Source organism: Lepidochelys kempii, chromosome 3, assembly GCF_965140265.1.
Source record: "Lepidochelys kempii isolate rLepKem1 chromosome 3, rLepKem1.hap2, whole genome shotgun sequence".
In the NCBI taxonomy this organism is placed as follows: Eukaryota; Metazoa; Chordata; order Testudines; family Cheloniidae; genus Lepidochelys; species Lepidochelys kempii.
The window spans coordinates 200,737,572-200,757,390 of NC_133258.1; the positions used below are offsets into that span (position 1 = coordinate 200,737,572).

At 42.7% G+C, this 19,819-nt stretch overlaps 1 protein-coding gene across 9 annotated transcripts in view; it reads left to right on the top strand.

Moving 5' to 3' along the window:
- PAK5 (p21 (RAC1) activated kinase 5) overlaps positions 1 to 19,819 on the top strand; it is a 178,854-nt gene that overhangs the window by 37,709 nt on the left and 121,326 nt on the right. For 2 of the 9 annotated variants that reach the window (XM_073339626.1, XM_073339634.1), the window contains exon 3: positions 6,688 to 6,760. The exons of 6 other annotated variants lie outside the window; for them this stretch is intronic. The gene's annotated coding sequence lies outside the window, so the exon portion shown is untranslated. Of the gene's footprint in view, positions 1 to 2,800; positions 3,132 to 6,687; positions 6,761 to 19,819 lie in introns of all 9 variants that reach the window. One more of the 9 variants, XM_073339628.1, reaches the window with a different exon arrangement.

Sequence of the window (19,819 nt, forward strand, 5' to 3'; positions counted from 1 at the left end):
TGAGCTTGTTATAATAATTTCTGTCCATTTTCTGAAGCATATTATCAAAATTGATATTTGCTCTCAAAGTTCTTTGTAAAACTTTCAGTTGTTGAGTTGAGGTGAAAAATATTTTGGAAGGAACAGCTGCAAGTCTGCATATTTTCCTCTTTTTAGCTCAGTCAGAATGGTTAGTGGATAAAACATGAATTCTTAGGGTCATATCTCGTCACCATTTCACATACTGGGCACCTGCTGAAGTCAGTGGGATGTCTGAGCATAAATCAATGGTCCTTATTAATCGTGATCTGCTGTCACCCTTACTCACCATAAGCAGTGCTTAATCAAATACTCCCATCAAAGTCAATGGAAATTCTCCCATGAACAAATATCTGTGAGTAAGGATTGGGGCCGAAACTGTGTTTCACCTTTGTCACCTTGAATCGGGTTTGAGGGATCTTACAGAATGCAGGTACTGGTTCTCGGCCTAATTCTAGCACCACAGCACTGACAGATCGGACAAAATGCAATAGACTACACAATGGCAAGGGATGCCCAGCATGAACTATAATGCAGACTGAGGAACCTTGGGGCCCATCCTTCTGCTGACATCCATGTCAATCCTCCTGTTTTCTTCAGTAGGAGCAGAATCGAGTCCCAACATGAACATAATGAGGAGAGTCCCTCTTATAGAGAACTTAACAGTCTTAAATAGTAAAGGGTCCTGTAAACTCCATGCATAGACATGGAAATCTAGGGAAGCTTCCAGGCGTGGAGCACATCTGCAGTAAGACCATCAAGACTTTCTATAAAATGTTGCAGTAAACCACTTTTGAGGCATAGTTGGTCCTGATATTCAGTCATTGACCTCTGTTAGCCCATGCACAGGTATAGCCTTGCATTTTTCAAGTGAAAACGCTTGTGTATTCACCTAGCTTTAACATATGCATTTGCACAAGTGTCCCAATCTCACTTTATAATCAGACTGAGGAATCAGTCTTCGAAAGACAAGCAATGCTTCAAGACAGGTTTCAGCATAGCAGCTGTGTTAGTCTGTATCCGCAAAAAGAAAAGGAGGACTTGTGGCATCAAATAAATTTGTTAGTCTCTAAGGTGCCACAAGTCCTCCTTTTCTTAATGCTTCAAGAGTTGTTCTCTTAGAGCGGGGCCTATAAATCATTAGTATGCTGCTGCTCTAACAGCGCATGTAAATAATAATAATTCAAAATGAAACTAACATACCTGGCACAGCTGAGACACATTGACCACAGCAGTTACTGTACTAAGCAGCCCGCAGGTTGTAGCTGTATCCAGTACAGTATCATCACGAAGGCTTGATCATCCTCTACCGGAGAACCTCGGAAAGCCAGAGCACTTGAGATTTCTCACATACTTGACAACTGCAGCTTGTCACAGATGTGTGGCTAATACTAAGATAAAGAAGCTGTGAATGATACAGGTTCATACATTTGTGAGAAACCCATTCTAAAAAAATTACAGCCAGCATGAATACTTGAGAAAGCAACAATCTGCCACTAGACTATATTTACTGTCTCAGTCCATAAATCCTTTGTGTGCATGGAAATTCTTTGGAAATGAGTATTTAAAAAAGAAATGAAACGTTGGTGTGAACATGTAAAAGCTCTATTTAATGATCCTCTACCAATATAATGGTTGGTAGCTATAAACCCATGAGAACTGGCATGATTATTGCCTGACTGGCTTATCTAATGGAAAAGGCATTTCAATTAAACTTGTCTGCGCCTCAATTTACATGACGCATTCTCGGTATTAGCCCTTTTTACACATGTAACTGCTAGAGGAAAACGTGGGAATTTAGGGTAAAATTTTCAAAAAAGTCTAAGTGAATTCAGATCCTAAGTCCCATTTTCAAAGGACAAGTGCCTAAGTCCCACTGGTTTTCAGTAAGACTTAGGTGCTTTTGGAAACTTTTCTCATATTCTAAATTTGACCCATCTCACTTCCTGGTTATAGATACACACAGCTTTCATTAGTGTTGATGGAGTAACACATGCATTCAGCTAAGAATTCATATCCCTCTGTTTAGTTCACTTTAAGGACATGATCCTGTGAAGTCAGGCACTCCTTCGCTTCAGTGGGAGTTTTGCTTAGTTTGCTTGTGACATTTATGAGCCTTCTGGATCAGGCCCTAAGTTATCGCTAGAGAAGTCAACTCTAGTTGGTTTCATATTTTTCTTCATGAATTGTATCCTAGACAGAATGTCAAATTGCTTGCAGGAAACAGCTCTTTGGGGGACTAGCTGGTTCCAGGCTTATTTTGCAGAGTCCTGCTCTGTAATGGGTTTGTGGATAGAAGGTTAGAGCTGGTTTAAAAAATGCATGTCTTTTTTCAATGGAAACCTGAAACTGAAAGAAGTAGGGTTTTTGTTGGTTTGGTTTTTTGTTTGTTTCACTTTTGGTTTTAAAAAATGCAGCTTTAAAAAAAACATGTGTGTCCCGTCCCCCCGTCCCCCCCCACACACACGTTTTTTAATGAAAGCCAGAAATTTTTACCAAAAATATTTTTATATTTCCAGTGGAAAAACTGGAAAATTTAGATCAAAACAAAAGATTTCCACCAAAATGTTCATTTTGGTTGAAAAGTCACTTAGTGTTGGAAAAAACAATTCAATGAAAAAATGTCCAACAGGTCTAGTCCTCCCAGCACCGGGTGTCATGCCCCGCTGAGTTACCACTGCCTATTTCTCAATCTCCCATCCTTTATGTCTGTTCTCTGTTGTTTCCTTTTGCAATTTTCTGTTTCTTTCCTTATTTTTTTTTCTAATTGCCTCTTGCACAGCTGGCTCCTCCCTCTCTTCTCTGCCTCCACTCTTCGCTCTGCCTCCTTGTTCCTTAAGTCATCTGCGGCTGGCAGCTTGGCTGGATGTGGGGTCAGGGCAGGAGTGTCCCTTAGCAGCCCAGTGCTGAGTTCCATGTGCTCTCATGGCTCCAGTTGCATAAGAGATGAGCCTGCAGCAATGTACGTGCAAACTGCTCCCACCCTGGGCTGCATTTACAGTCAGTGGTACCTGCCGCTGGGAGAGACCATTTGCAGAAGGGATCCGACTCCACCGATCATTTGCTTGGCTCTATCTCCCCCCCAGATAAGCCTGGAGTGCCAGACCCTGCTGGTAAGTGTTGGCTCCATGAGTTGCTAATGGTATACAAGGCCTTTGACTTCTAGGTTGCTGGTTTGGATTCTGGCAAGGTCAGTAGCGACTGACAGTGGTCCCCATCTGATGGCTGTTGATAGAAATAAGTTTGGGAGTCTCAGTTCAATCCCTGGAGGACACCAGCTGACCACTGTCAAATATACCACCGCGGCGGGCATTAATTGGCACTCCTGTGGGTAGACAAGTGAAGGATGGAAATTGAACTGCCCCCTCATCCCCAATAGTTGTCTCTTTGGGCCATGACTGAGAGACACTGGCAGAGCATGTGGGGAAGCCAGCCTTCATGCAATCAGCATTGCCCCGGTCTGTAAGGACAGGACTTCTTTCTCTAGGATGGTGATCAGGCCAAAGAAACTAAAGGATCTGGGGAAAGGATCTGCTTAGACTGGGAAGCAGGTGAGATAGGAATATGAAGTGGAAAAGAAGAACATACTTGTTCTGGGGTGACACATATACAAATAGTCCCAAGCGCCAGCTTCAGACCGTCTGTAACTCAGAACTGATGGTGTTGTTACAGAGACAAGGTGGGTGAGGTAATATCTGCGATTGGACCCACTTCTGTTTGCGAAAGACAAACTTTCACGGAGCTCTTCTTCATGTCTTTTACAGCCTTGTTTTTGTACACTTCGTCACAATGTGGACTCAGACGTGGAGGAGTCTGTTAACCCCCTCTTCTTCCCTCCTAAAATAGAGCTGATTAATGATCAAATGTTGGCTACTGTGTATGTTTGGCAACTTTCTAAATAACATGTCTAATATGCACATGCTGTAAGTTGAATACCAAGGGCCAAATTACACTTGCAACTCCCACTGGTGTCAGTGCATTCCAGGCATGTATTTCCAAAGGCAGAACTTAGCCCCATGCACCAGACTGGGAATGCCCTTATTCACCTCACTGGGCAAATACTCACACAACTAGTCCCTTGGACTTCAATGGCACTACTCTTGTGAGTAGCTGCTCACTAATGTCCGTAAGGGCTGCAAGTCTTGCCCTAATTGTGATCTGTTGAGAGAGTGATATGTGCATTGACACAGATCAAAAGCTGTGCTTTAAGACACCCTCAAGTAGCGCACATGTAAAAGAGCTGAAATTCTATTCTTAGTGCACTCTGGTGACCCCGATTATATTTGCCATTCCCCCCTTGCAATGGACTCTAAAGAGGGGGTGATCTAGGATATCAGAGTTACTGCAAAACCTGTGTACTGTGTCCTGATTTAAAGGTGATGCCTTAATTTACATTTTCTTGTTTCTCTGAATGCACCATTCCTGTTGTCACTAAGAGTAATTGTTGTGGATTGCTTGCTTTGCAGGTGCAAATAACTGAACTTGCAAATATGGATGTTAAATCAGAGGCCAGGTTTTAACATGTCCCTTTGCTCCCTCAATAGATCACATTATTTCAGTATGTAATCTATGACTCTGTCAATGCATAGATCAAAAAGCTGTGTCGTAGAGTCCTCAAGTGGAGTACATGTGAAAAAAAGCTGGAATTCTATTTTCAATTAATTCTTCCATCAACCTACCCGCATCTCCACTGGGAGTTAGGTGAACCTAACTACTAAATCATGCAGGGCGTAAAATTTTTCAGAGCCCCAAGTGGCCTCGCTAGGTCAGTCTAACTTTTAAGTGAAGAACAGGCCTTAGGGTGAAGATAAACTATCAGATCTGCAGACTGAAGTGACAATGAAATCATTCAGTTTGGAACAGCATGTTGACCTGGGCTGGCAATATCAGCAATTCTGTCTTATTTTTTTATAGTTAGTTTTATTTAAGTGTAAAAAAAAGAAAGTAATAATTAGTTACTTATTTCGCTTTATGCATTTATTATTTGTGTCAAAGTAGTTTTATAGGAATAGTTTTGGGAGTGCAAATAATTGTGCCCCTAAAGAAGACCATTTCGATATGAATCTAAATTTGTAGGCACAATCAGGGAAATCAAATGTTCAGACATCTAAGGCCCTGATCCAGTAAAACACAAAAGCATTGCCTAACTTTAAGCATATGAACAATCCCAATGAAATTAACACACATGATTAAGAGCTTTGCAGGAATTAAGCCTAGAAGATCTGATTTGCTGGTGCAAATAATTGAGCTTGCAAGTGTGCATATTAAATACAAGTCCATTTCACATCCTGGAATAAAAAACTTAAAACAAATTAGAAAATCTATATATCTATGATCAGTCCAGTTTTACAAGATGCTGTGTGCCGTCATCTCCCCCTGAAATCAAGAAACCCGAAGCAGCATGAGGCCCATGACTTTTGCATATAAAGGGCAAGATCTTTAGGTTGTGTAAGTTGGTACAGCGCCACTGAAGTCAGCAAAGCCTTTCAGATTTACACCAGGAATGAAGTCCTGGCTCCATTAAGGTCAATGGCAAAAAGTCATTGATTTCAATAGGACCAGGATTTCACCCTAGATGAGGAACTGGCAGAATGTATCTTTTCTCTCACCTCTCCTTTCTCCTTCACTCGTTTTTCAGTACCGCTCCAGATGGTCTTTGGGAAGGCAGCTGATGCGTAGTGTAAACCTCATTGCCCACGTTGGATAACCAGGCCACTATTCAACAACAAATAATTTGAAATAGCAAAAAGCGTTTCAGGCTGAGCTCTCGTGACATTTGAAGCTAACAGATCTGCTTATGAACTTGTCAGATAGATTTTTGGTAAGCAGACTGGGGCTAACATTTTCAAAAATGCCTTGGACCCTTTTTGAGAAAACGATGTAGCCACTTAAATCCCTTTTGAAAATAGGATTTAGGCTCCTCATCACCGAGGATGAGATTTTCAAAAAAAAATATTTCGGTGCCTAGTGGCATTTTCAGAAGAAATTAGGCAGTTTTGAAGATTTGACCCCACATCAGGAGCACTAGCGCAGCGGGACCATTCCATCATGAGTTTCAGTTTTATTGTAGTTTGGCGGGGGTGGGGGGAGGGAATAAAAGTTCAGTTGTCAACATTTTCAAACTTGGATAGCTAAAGTTAGACACCTAAATAAGTGGTCTGGATTTCCTGGGTGCTGAGCCAAGTTCTGGCTTTTTCAGATGAAGTGAAATTCATATCCTCAGACTGACAACAGGGGGCAAGGCAGGAAGTAGGAGTTGCGTCACTTTTTGTGCCACTTGCATAGTGTGGTAGAATGACTAGCTCCATGTAAATAAGGACCTATGGCCCTTCCTCCAACCCACTCCTCTCACCCTGATTCCACGTTGGTCTATGCAGGGCAGCCTGCCACGCCCACTCCATCATGCAAAGGGTGCAGAGGCCCCCAGGCATAGCTACTGGTCCCGCAGCACCAATGCAGTGTTTGTACCAGGATTGTGATTGTTTAATTAGATGTGAACAGGAAAACCGCTACGAACAGGTTTACTATATTTTAGACTGTGTGTGGCTCTGTGCTTCTTACCTCTGTTCTATTTCAGGTTAATGTAAAACTGCTGTGAATACAATTATGTAATTAATTGTTTTGCCTCCAGTTTTCCCTGAGAACTTTTCAGTCTTTGTCTCCTTGCAGCTAAACATCAAAATAACTGATCAATGACAAATGCACATCAAAACTGAACTCTGCACGTCCATGAAATTCAAAGGTAAATATGCCTTCCGTATTGACAGTACGGCAGATAGCAGCAAAGGCAGGAAGTGATAACAATTATTTTAAATTGACAATATTCTGTAAGAAGCATTGAGCACAGACAACAATCTCAAAATACAAAGGTAATTATTTTGCATATAGATAAAAGAACATCTAACCTCTTAAAGAGCAAAGATAATTTCTAAAGATTGAAAACATTTTCACAGAGAAATTAATTTTTCCATCTCAAGAACTACAGGTGCTAGCTTTTTTCTGCTTCTTTAATAAGCTCTAAGAACATAAGAACGGCCATACTGGGTCAGACCAAAGGTCCATCTAGCCCAGTATCCTGTCTTCCAACAGTGGCCAATGCCAGGTGCCCCAGAGGGAATGAACAGAACAGGTAATCATCAAGTGATCCATTCCCAGCTTCTGGCAAACAGAGGCTAGGGACACCATCCTTGCCGATCCTGGCTAATGGCTATTGATGGACCTAGCCTCCCTGAATTCATCTAGTTCTTTTCTGAACCCTGTTATAGTCTTGGCCTTCACAAAATCCTCTGGCAAAGAGTTCCACAGGTTGACTGTGCGTTGTGTGAAAAATACTTTCTTTTGTTTGTTTTAAACCTGCTGCCTGTTAATTTCATTTGATGATCCCTAGTTCTTGTGTTATGAGTAAGAACTTCCTTATTTACCTTATTTACTTCCTTATTTACCTTCTCCACATCAGTCATGATTTTATAGACCTCTATCATATCCCCCCTTTGTCGTCTCTTTTCAAAGCTTGAAAAGTCCCAGTCTTATTAATTTCTCCTCATACGGCAGCCATTCCATACCCGTAATAATTTTTGTTGCCCTTTTCTGAACCTTTTTCAATTCCTATATATCTTTTTTGAGATGGGGCAACCACATCTGCACGTAGTATTCAGGATGTGGGCGTACCATGGATTTATATAGAGGCAATATGATATTTTCTGTCTTATTATCTATCCCTTTCTTAATGATTCTCAACATTCTGTTCACATTTTTGATTGCCACTGCACACTGAGTGGATGTTTTCAGAGAACTATCCACAATGACGTCAAGATCTCTTTCTTGTGTGGTAACAGCTAATTTAGACCCCATCATTTTATATGTATAGTTGAGATTATGTTTTCCAATATGCATTACTTTTCTTTTATCCACATTGAATTTCATCTGCCATTTTGTTGCCTAATCACCCGGTTTTGAGAGATCCTCTTGTAGCTCTTTACAGTCTGCCTGGGACTTAACTATCTTGAGTATTTTGTTTCATCTGCAAATTTTGCCACCTCACTGTTTACCCCTTTTTCCAGATCATTTGTGAATATGTTAAATAGGACTAGGCCCAGAACAGACCCCTGGGGGACACCACTATTTACCTCTCTCCATTCTGAAAACTGACCATTTATTCCTACCCTTTGTTTCCTATCTTTTAACCAGTTACCAATCCACAAGAGAACGGTCTCTCTGATCCCATGACTGCTTACTTTGCTTAAGAGCCTTTGGTGAGGGGACTTGTCAAAGGCTTCCTGAAAATCAAATACACTATATCCACTGGATCCCCCTTGTCCACATGCTTGTTGACCCCCTCAAAGAATTCTAGTAGATTGGCGAGGCATGATTTCCCTTTACAAAAATCAAGTTGACTATTTCCCAACAAGTTATGTTCATCTATGTGTCTGACAATTTTGTTCTTTAATATAGTTTCAACCAGTTTGCCCGGTACTGAGGTGAGGCTTACCGGCCTGTAATTGCCGGAGTCACCTCTGGAGCCTTTTTTAAAAATTGGAGTCACATTAGCTATCCTCCAGTCATATGCTACTGAAGCTGATTTAAATGATAGGTTACAAACTACAGTTAGTAGCCCTGCAATTTCACATTTCAGTTCCTTCAGAACTCTTGGGTTAATACCATCTGGTCTTGGTGTTTAGTTTATCAGTTTGTTCCAAAACCTCCCCAATGACACATCAATCTGGGACAGTTCCTCAGATTTGTCACGTAAAAAGAATGGCTCAGGTTTTGGAATATCCCTCACATCCTCAACCATGAGGACCGATGCAAAGAATTCATTTAGTTTCTCTGCAATTGCCTTATCATCCTTGAGTGCTCCTTTAGCATCTTGATCGTCCAGTGGCCCCACTGGTTGTTAACAGGCTTCCTGCTTCTGATGTACTTAAAAAAAAATTTACTATTACTTTTTTGAGTCTTTGGCTAGCTGTACTTCAAATTCTTTTTTGGGCTTCCTAAATATATTTTTACACTTCATTTTCCAGAGTTTATGCTCCTTTCTATTTTCCTCACTGCTGCTTTTACTTTGTTGTTTAGCCACGGTGGCTCTTTTTAGGTTCTTACTGTGTTTTTTTAATTTGAGGTATACATTTAAGTTGAGCCTCTATTATGGTGTCTTTAAAAAGTTTCCATGCCGCTTGCAGGGATTTTACTTTTGGCACTGTACCTTTTAATTTCTGTTTAACTCACCTCCTCATTTTTGTATGGTTCCCTTTCTGAAATTAAATGCTAGTGTTGGGCCACTCTGGTGTTTTCCCTGCCACAGGAATGTTAAATTTAATTATATTATGGTCACTATTACCAAGCGGTCCAGCTATATTCACTTCTTGGACCTCATCCTGTGCTCCACTGAGGACTAAAACAAGAATTGCCTCTCCTCTTATGGGTTCCAGGACTAGCTGCTCCAAGAAGCAGTTATTTAAGGTATCAAGAAACTTTATCTCTGCATCCCGTCCTGAGGTGATATGTATCCAGTCAATATGGGGATAGTTGAAATCTCCCATTATTATTGAGGTTTTTATTTTAATAGCCTCTCTAATCTCCCTGAGCATTTCACAGTCACTATCACCATCCTGGTCAGGTGATGGATAACATATCCCAACTGCTATATTCTTATTATTCAAGCATGGAATTACTATCCATAGAGATTCTATGATACAGTTTGGTTCATTTAAGATTTTTACTTCATTTGATTCTATGCTTTTTTTCACATATAGTGCCACTCCCCCACCAGCACAACCTGTTCTGTCCTTCCACTATATTTTTTACCCTGGTATTACTGTGTCCCGTTGATTATCCTCATTCCACCAAGTTTCTGTGATGCCTATTATATCAATATCTCATTTAATACAAGGCACTCTAGTTCACCCATCTTAGTATTTAGACTTCTAGCATTGGTATATAAGATGATAAAGATGAACGAATCAGGCGCCATTTCTTGATGTACATGGAAGGTTCCCCTCTTCAGTAGGCTTTGCAGCAGGCTCATTGAAGCACCGAGGAAAAATTCTGACAATACTAGAAACTGTGACCGGAATATCTGTTTTCTACTAAATGTTTGTATTGTTAACTGCGAGCTCTAGGGAAGGCACTATAAGGAACTGAGAAATCTAGCACTCCAGTGATCTCCTGTTTATTGCTGATTAAATTCATCGTCAAAGTGCTGCAGTAATGAGTCATGTGGTTATGAATCCTGCCAATATATTTTACATTGCAATCAAGTGGGCGTTAACGTGGTGCGATTCTGGAAGACTCCTGAACAAGTGGGCGATATGAAAAGGATCAAAGGCATGATCCTGGAATAAAAAGTGGGAGTGGAGGGGTTGAGACACACCAAAGGTCTCATCCTCCATTCCTCTTCACCTTGTGCAGCCTTTTAAACTGGTGCATAGTGGGTATCAGATGCTACCAGGCACACAGGGCACACAGCTGAAGGAGAGGAATACTTGGAGCTGGATTCTCATTTACAAAAAGGACCCTTTACACAGCTGTGACAGTGTAATGAGGTCTTGAAAGCTAAAGGATAATATTAGCACATGAACAAATGGGTAGAAACGGTCCATGAATAAATTTAGGGCTAGAAATTAGAAAAAGGTTTCTAACCATCAGAGGAGTGAGGTTCTGAAACAGCCTCCCAATAGGAATAGAGAGGGCAAACAACCTAACCAGTTTTAATATGGATAAATTCACAATTGGGATGATATGACAGGGTTGCCTGCAATCGCAGGGGACTGGGCTCAGTGACCCAGAAGATCCCTTCTAGTCCTTTGTTCCAATGTCAGAGTAAAATGTAACCTAGTTAATGCCAGAGCAGCATATATGAGCCTTTGTATAAATGAGAATCAGGTCCCCATTCTCCAAGTTTTTGTTTGTTTGTTTATTTTAATTGTTTAAATAGAATGTGCAGTGTTGTGACAAAGTCATAAGAGGTTTCAAGTCTTGCAATATTTGGTGTTTTTCTTAAAGCTCCAGCTCCTGGAGACATGTGACTAATAATCTTAAATTTCATTTAATAAAAGAAAGAAGTAAGCTTCTAGCCTTCATGGTTGCAGAGAAAAGCCTAAAAATGTGAACTACACAAGCTCACAACTAGAATGGCAAATAAAAAGAACCCCTCCCATTTTTTAATGGCAAATAAAAAGAACCCCTCCTCTTTTTTTTAAAGACTTATGATTTGTTTGAAGCCTGACTAACACTTCGGTTTATGTCCCATTCAAACAGGCCACACAATCAGTCGAGCTGAAACTATTTTCAAAATCTATAGTGTCGCGTGGGGCCTAGATTTCCAAGTTCATTGAATCTCTGATTTGGAGCTGATATTGACTGATTTTATTTGGGATCATTAATTTCCTTGATTTCAATAAACAAATAGTCTCATCAACTTGTCCCTATTATATGGACTAGTGTTTTATTGTCAGCGAGGGACAATATATAATTTGTTCAGAGTTGTCCTAGTTTAACAAATTAAGCCCTTTAACAACAATCCTATTAATTGACTTTGACTGTATTGCATTCATTACAGAAAGGATCATGAACATTTAATTGTAGAGAATTATTCTCCAATTCAGCAGAAACAAAACAAACAACACATGCTTAACATGCAGCCTCCAATAAGAGTTTGTTAGCACTGTGTTTAAGGATTGTACTTAATGTTAAAATAATTCTGTGATGGTAGTAATTATATGAATAACATGCTGGTAAGGAATAATAAGATAATATAACACAGAAGTACCACCATTGAAATCAAATTTGTTTTTATAAACAGAATAAAAGCCAGAAGGAGTGGAGGGGCTCCAAGATAGAAATTGGATGTCAAAACTTTTACCTCTAGGTCACCTAAATCCAGACCATTTTGGTAATAACTGAAACTCTGTGCTCTTTGGCTTGTGTAAAAGGAGGTTAACAGTCTCTGTCTGGTTCTGACTATATAGGTATATTGTATAGTATATATAGGTTCTGAGTACATAGTATAGAACAAAAAAACCCACTTTAACCTGAATCCTTGGTGGAGGTATCAGCAGTAAGGCCAAGGACTGAAGTATCTTTTCATTCCCTTGCAGAGGTGGTTTTAAAGGGCCTAATCTCTCTGCAGCACCCCCAGGAGTGCAATGGAGTCATGTATTCAGACTCTCCTCAGCCAGGTTGGAGCAGTTAGCATCACTAGCCTGAGGACAGAAACTCGGCCCTCCAATCAAGTTCCTCTGGTGCTTCCCCCTTCCAGGATTCCAAGGAAACAAAACAAAAAGAGCTAAACAGAAAAAGGAAAAAAAACACCAGTCCCAAATAAGCCATCAGCCTCTCTGCCTTCTGGGGGCCTTGGTCAAACCACAATCTGTCTCAGTATCTTCTGGTCAGATAATTGTGACCACCTTTCTTTCAGGATGTTCACACAATCATAGGAGTAGGCTGTGGCCTAGACTAGGCCTCTCCGTAGGAGCTGAGGGAATGAGTGGTTGGCCTTCTTTTGAACTCTTCCTCCAGTCCTGATATCCCAAGATGGTTCCATCGGGAGCTCTTTGATGAACTGAAAATCAAAAAGGAATCCTACAAAAAATGGAAACATGGACAAATTGCTAAAGATGAGTACAAAAGTATAGCACAAGCATGCAGGGACAAAATCAGGAAGGCTAAGGCACAAAATGAATTACACCTAGCAAGGGACATAAAAGGCAATGGGAAGAGGTTCAATAAATACATGAGGAGCAAGATAAAGACGAAGGAGTGTGTGGGTTTACTACTTATCAGAGAAGGAGAACTAATAATGGATGGCATCAAGAAGGCTGAGGTATTTAATACCTGTTTTCCTTCGGTCTTTTCTAAAAAGGTTAATTGTGACCAGATGCTTAATACAATTAATTTTAACAACAAGGAGGAAGGAATACCAGCCAAACTAGGGAAAGAATAGGTTAAAGAATATTTAGATAAGTTAGATATATTCAAGTTGGCAGGGCCTGACGAAATTCACCGTAGGGCACTTAAGGAACAAACTGAAGCAATATCAGACCGTTAGTGATCATTTTTGCGAGCTCATGGAAGATAGGTGAGGTTCCAGAGGACTGGAGAAGGGTAAACATAATACTTTTCTTTAACCAGGGAACAAAGAGGACCTGGGCATTATAGACCAATTGTTTAACTTTGATAGTTGGAAAGATACTGGAACAAATTATTAAACAATCAGTTTATAAGCACCTAGAGGGCAATAGGATTAAAAGGAATGGCCAGCATGGATTTGTCAAGAACAAATGATGCCAAACCAACCTCATTTCCTTCTTTGACAGGGTTACTGGTGTAGTGGATGGGGGAAACAATAGACATGGTATATCTTGATTTAATAAGGCTTTTGACACAGTTTAACATGACTTTATCATAAGCAAACTAGGGAAATGCGGTCTAAATGAAATTACTATATGGTGGGTGCACAGTGGGTTGAAAGACCATACTCAAAAGTAGTTATCACTGTCAAACCTTGAGGCTATATCCAATGCAGTCCCACAAGAGTCAGCCCCGGATTCGGTACTATTGAATATTTTCATTATGTCTCACTCTACTTGGTGCCAGTGAGGCCTCAACTGGAGTACTGTGTACAGTTTTGGGTATCACACTTTTGAAGAAAAATATGAATAAACTGGAGAGAGGCCAGAAGAGAGCAACAAAAATAACAAAAGGTTTAGAAAACCTGACCTATGGGGAAAGGTTAAAAAACTTAGGTATGTTTAGTCTTGAGAAAAGAAGACTGGGGTGGGGGGATGTGATAAGTTTTCGTATATAATAATGACTGTTATAGAGAGGGTGATGATCAGTTGTTCTCCATGTCCACTGAAGGTAGGACAAGAAGTAATGGGCTTAATCTGCAGCAAGGGAGATTTAGGTTAGATATTAGGAAAAAACTTTCTAACTGTTAGGGTAGTTAAGCTCTGGAATAGGCTCCCAAGGGAGGTTGTGGAATCCCCATCACTGGAGGTTTTTAAAACAGGTTAGATAAACACCTGACAGGATGGTCTAGGCTTACTTGGTCCTGCCTCAGCATGGGGGGGATGGACTAGGTGACATATTATGGTCCCTTCCAGCGATACATTTCTATGATTCTGTGGCTTGCAGGTGCCACAGAGTAGGGCTACTTGAGCCCTTAGCAACTCTTTAACCTCTTCCTGTCTGGTGCAGTTTGTCCACCCCATTAGAGAGGTCTTCCAAGGTCAATGGGGAGGTACCCTCTGAAGTGTAGTTTTGGGGGGAACACTTGCACTGCTACTCAATGTGGTGTGCCTCTGCTGAGGGTAAAGGGAGCGCATCAGTCTCTGCTGCTGTCAAGCCAATACAGTCTCCGAGCATTAAATTCCCACAGGTTTGGTGCCTCTTTGCAAAGAAACGTTGTGTTTCTGTGCTCTAAGCCAAACACGGGGGTTGGCGTCCTAGTGTTGGAGATCAAGGCTCAAAGAAAGCCTGCAAGCAATCCGGAGCACCAAGTTCAGAGCTTGTGACTATAGGCATCTCTACACTGCAATTAGACACCAGTGGCTGGCTCATGCCAGCTGACTCGGGGCTGTTTAATTATGGTGTAGACATTTCGGCTCACGGTGGAGCTAGGGCTTTAGGTGGGAGGGTCCCAGAGCTCAGATCACAGCCCCTTAGCCTGAGCCCCATGAGCCTGAGTCAGCTGGCACAGGCCAGCAGCGGGTGTCTAAATTCAGTGTAGACAGACCCTGTATGATTATATCAAATGCAGTCTGGTGGGATAGCGAGCAAATTTCCACTTATCATGAAAGGACATGCATGTAACAATGGTCTGTTAATCATTTAAGTATTTATATGGCCCATGTGACCCAGCATATGAGGTCCTCGTGAACATTAACAAATTACTACCCAATATGGGAGTATTCTCATTTTACAGATGGAGTCCTGAGGTAATTTTTCCCTAGGGATTTTACATGGGAAGCCTGCAGCAGAGCTAGGAATTTAATTCAGTCCTATTCAGCTCAAGTCAACAAGACTTCATTGGCATGACAAACTACACTTGTCAGCCCCTAGGGATAGGGATCATATTTTGTACAGCACCTTGCACAATGGGGTCCTTGGTCACGACTAGGGCTCTTAGGTGCTATGCTAATATAAATAATAAAATGCAGGTAATGTCTAAGTGTAAAAGGAGTTAGACCCTTCAGGTCTCTGTCACAGGTAGGTGATATACTCCAAGGCTAGAGCTACTCAGTGTTTAGATCTAGGTCCCCTGTCCTTCCTGATCCATTTGCCATTCCTCTCTATTCCTCATCTGGTGCTAAGGAGCACAGTGCTGCCTTTGCCATCTCTCTCATTTCTCTCAGAGTCAGACACTGGTTTTCCTCATTGCTTCCTAATGAGAAATCTGTTACAATTCCTTATGACTTGAGGAAATCTGTCTCACACTTCGTGTATTTTAGACACTGAAGCAGAAAGTGCCTTCTCTGTTTCAATCCCTCCTCTTTTACATTGGCTGTGCTGTCATTTCTCTCTGGGTTTAGACCATACTTTATCCCTCCCAATTTCCACTTCAAATTTATGGCCAATGATTCTGTATTTGGTAGATTATACCTTAGGCCTTGTCTATACTAGGAGTGCTTTTCTACCTATATAGGCCTTCCAGAAACTTCCATCCAGTCTTGTATTACCCAAGTCTTAAAAAGCTTGTGTAATATTGGCTGGCAATTGAGTCCCCTCTCAATATATACCCAACTGTATAGTCTGTGTAAACTGAAACATCTCAACAAAAAAACTCAATAAAATAAATCCTTCCCTGAGAAAAGAGATGAGAGAAATTGTGTGAAGAGGCCATATTTGGGGTCAGGAAGGAATTTTTCTTCTGGTCGGATTGTCAGAGATACTGGGGTTTTTTCGCCTTCCTCTGAAGCATGGGGCACAGGTCACTTGCAGGTTTAAATTAGTGTAAATGGCAGATTTTCTGTAACTTGGAGTGTTTAAATTGTTATTTGAGGACTTCAGTGACTCAGCCAGAGGTAATGGGGCTATTACAGGAGTGGGTGGGTGAGGTTCTGTGGCCTGCAATGTGCAGGAGGTCAGACTAGATGAGCATGATGGGCCCCTCTAGCCTTAAAGTTTATGAGACTAAAATGCCTTCATTGTGCATCTGTCAGTCAGCTAGTTGCAAAAGTGAGGATACCAAAGCACATGAAGAGAGGGCTGTCTTCATTCTGATGAAACTGGGGAAAAAGAGTAGATGGGGGGGATGAAATCTGCAAGGATAGCAGATATCTGGAGTTGCTGTGTCTGCAGCCTCTTTGTTGCTACAGCTTCATGTACAGGTGCTGAAGAATAAGAGATGTGAGAGACTCACAGGGATTCTTTCCAGGTTCTCAGGCTTTTCCATCTTGCAAGCTAGTTAACAGTGAGAAATATTTCAGAGTTTAAACACAAAAAGAGCAATATGCACTTGTACCGCCCCCCCCCCCCCCCACACACACACTATATTGGAGATTAGACATAGGAGAGATCTAGATAGCAGGAGAGAGGACAATTGCACCCACTGTATGGGGTGGTTACATTTCTCTTAAAGGTTGGTTTAAAAATGTGCCCATTGTTTGAAGATGCTCAGGGCTTTGGGATGTAAAAAATAAGACCTAGGGAGAGGGATACATGGGCAGGAGCAAGCAAGGAGGTCATAAACACAAGATAAATTCAGTTTATCACATGGATCTGTGATGGGTCACAACATTTATCAGATGATTCAACAATTGATCACATGGATAGTGTGAGTGTGGGTGTGGGGGTGTGTGTGTACAACCCTTCTACCCGGTGGAATCAGCAGCAACAAAGGCTGGGTTCAATACCTTTCAATATCCTCTTAACAATACAAAAAAAGAACCCGTTTGAGCCCCCACCCAGTAATCTGGGAAAATTAAACGCCACATTGGGTGCCTGTAAGAGTCAACACTTCCCCGCTTGCAAGCACTGAGTCTGTGTATAGCAAAGAAAACTTGTAATAAAAAGGGAAAAGGAACCCAGCATTAGTTTGGGAAAACACCACAAACATGATTCGAAAGTGTATGACCATGAGCAAACGCCTACCCTAGAGTACATTGGGCAGTGTCCTTTGGCTCAGTTTCTCACCTGGTGGTGCGAAAGCCTGACAAACAAATGTTCCTTTAACACACCGCTGTTGGCTGCTGTGCTGTTTTCACTCTGCAGCTGTCAAGCCATTACTGCCTCCGTCCCGCTGCTACAGCTGTCTCTCTGCTGTGACATCATGTTCTGCGATTTCACCACTTGGCCCTGCTCTCTGATTTCAGTGGGCAGTGGGGAACCTCACTGCTGGGACAGGCTGTGCAGTCTCTTTCACTGCAACACTGTCCCACACCACCTCCCATCGGCGCCAACTCCTCGGGTGCTCCGGGCCTGGAGCACCCACAGGAAAAAATTAGTGGGTGCTCTGCACCCACCAGCAGCCAAGCTTCCCTCCCCGCCAACCACACCACGTCCCCGCTCCTCCACCTACCTCCCAGCGCTTCCTGCCCGGCTGCCGCCAAACAGCTGTGTGCTCAGGGGAGGAGGAGGGGCCGGGAAGGGGATTTGGAATATTGGCAGGGAGGGGACAGAGTTGGGGTGGGGACTTTGGGGAAGGGGTTGGGATGGGGACGGGGCACGGGTGGGAAGAGATGGGGCACGGGCTGGGCCTCGTGGAAGGGACGGAGTGGGGGTGGGGCCAGGGACAGAGGGGCGGTCGAGCACCCACAGGGAAGATGGGAAGTCGGTGCCTATGGCACCTCCAAGGCTGAGCACCTAGTGATCAGTGATTTCAGCACTAGTGATCACTAAACAAAACAAGGCCTCTCAACTGAGTCTAATCAGCTCTGTCTTTAAAAAGAGGGGAGGGAAGAGGAGGGTCAAATGGTTTCTAGGATTCCTGAGGCAGAGGAGGAACGGGAATCTCTCTTCTTCACTGGGATTTGGCATCCTACCCGCTGCTTAGCGACTGAACTTCAGTTTAGGGCGGACTCCTCAATCAGGCTAAGCACAGTTCTGCTGCCCTTTACTCACACAATAAGGGTAACGACATTTCATTACCCCCATTTTGTAACCCAACACTAGCCATAAGTGATCGTTTGGGCAAAGCAGCTCCATCGTGGTGCGCGCCCTAGACAGTGTAGGCATGTCTTTGCAAACACGGTCTGTTCCTCAAGTCTTTTTCCTCAGCTCATCTCTCGATGTCAGGGCAGAGCTCGTTCAAACCCTGCTGACGTGTGGTTACCAAAAGTGTGATTTGCATGTAAGACCATGTAAGGTGAAGCGGTCATTGTCAGAGACAGGCAACACACAACTCTCAGTAGCAACGGAGGAAGAAAGCGCATCAACGCCAGGCTGCTTTGTGATACAGTTTCACCAGCGAAGATTTCAACAGCGGACACCACGGCAAGGCCCTGATGGGAACTGCAGCTAGTCTGCAGTGAGGTTAGCGAACAGGAAGAATGTGAGAGTCGAAGAGAGAGTTCAAAGTAGCCTGTAATTATGTGCCCTGGCACTTGGTCTTGCAAGGGAGACTCAGGCCAGCAGAACCATTTTTCGGCTTTGCCTCTTAAAAGACATGGTGTGAAAGGGAAGTGGCTGCTGGGGTGGGCGGGGGAGGGTGAATGTGGTGTCAGGCAGGCAGCCTGGGATTTGTGTTTAAAAGGAGAGATCATCCAGCAGACACTGTATTTGAGGCTGGAGATCTACAGGCAGGGCTGGCTGCAACTCCCATCCCCTCAGTAATAAGGGTAGTTTCCAGCTGCCTCACCATCTCATATTGTGTGGAGCGAGGCAGGTGCCTGCCTCATTCTCACAGAAATTAGCTGCTTGACATCAGGAGTAGGGTGACCAGACAGCAAGTGTGGAAAATTGGGACGGGGGTGGAGGGTAATAGGAGCCTATACAAGAAAAAGACCCAAACATCAGGACTGTCCCTATAAAATCAGGACATCGGGTCACCCTAATCAGGAGAGGGGCTCCCCGCTAGCAGAGATAGGCATTTTCCAGCAGTCTGGACTTAGGCGCTTATCTCTGTGAGGGGGTGGACCTTCGGCCACTCCTTTCTCATTGGCATCTCCCACTGGCTAGCTTACACGGCTCCCCATAGCATACTGGCTTCTGGGGATCTCCCTCTCCCCTTTCACAGTGTAGAGAGCGTAGGCCTATATAGTGCCTAAGCCCCTTCCTGAATGTGGGCCTCAGTCCCTTACATCAACCCTGCCTCCACTCCCTTCTGTTCCTTCTCTGCAGGATAGCTGCAGCCTTCTCCACTCTGCTACAAGCAGAGAGAGAGCTGGAGGAAGCAGCTTCTGCTGCTATAGCTGACCTGGTGGGAGGAAAGGTAAATGCAGGCAGCATCAGTAGCAAAAGCGGCAGCAGCTGCTCTGAATAGACAGAATAGATGCTCTGCACCCCCCTGAACTGGGTAGAAATGGAAGAATTTAAGAGTTTGATTCTCTTCTCAGTTACACTAGCATAATCCCATTGATTTCAAATGAGTTACTTCTGATTTGCATTGAGGGGAATAAAAGGAGAATCAGTCCCTAGCTGTTTAAATACCTGGTCCAGATACTTGGTTGTCTAAATGGTAGATTTTCTAGCAAGGTAACAAAGGAAGCCAAGTCAATTCTCCTTTAGAAATCAGGCCCTAAAGGATTCTAAGTGTTTTATTTTGTTCTCTTGTGTGGGTTTATCAAGGATATGTCAGTGTTTTGAAGCTAAAGGAACTGGCTGTTCAGGAAATTAAACTTCTCTGTTCATCACAAGGAAGCCT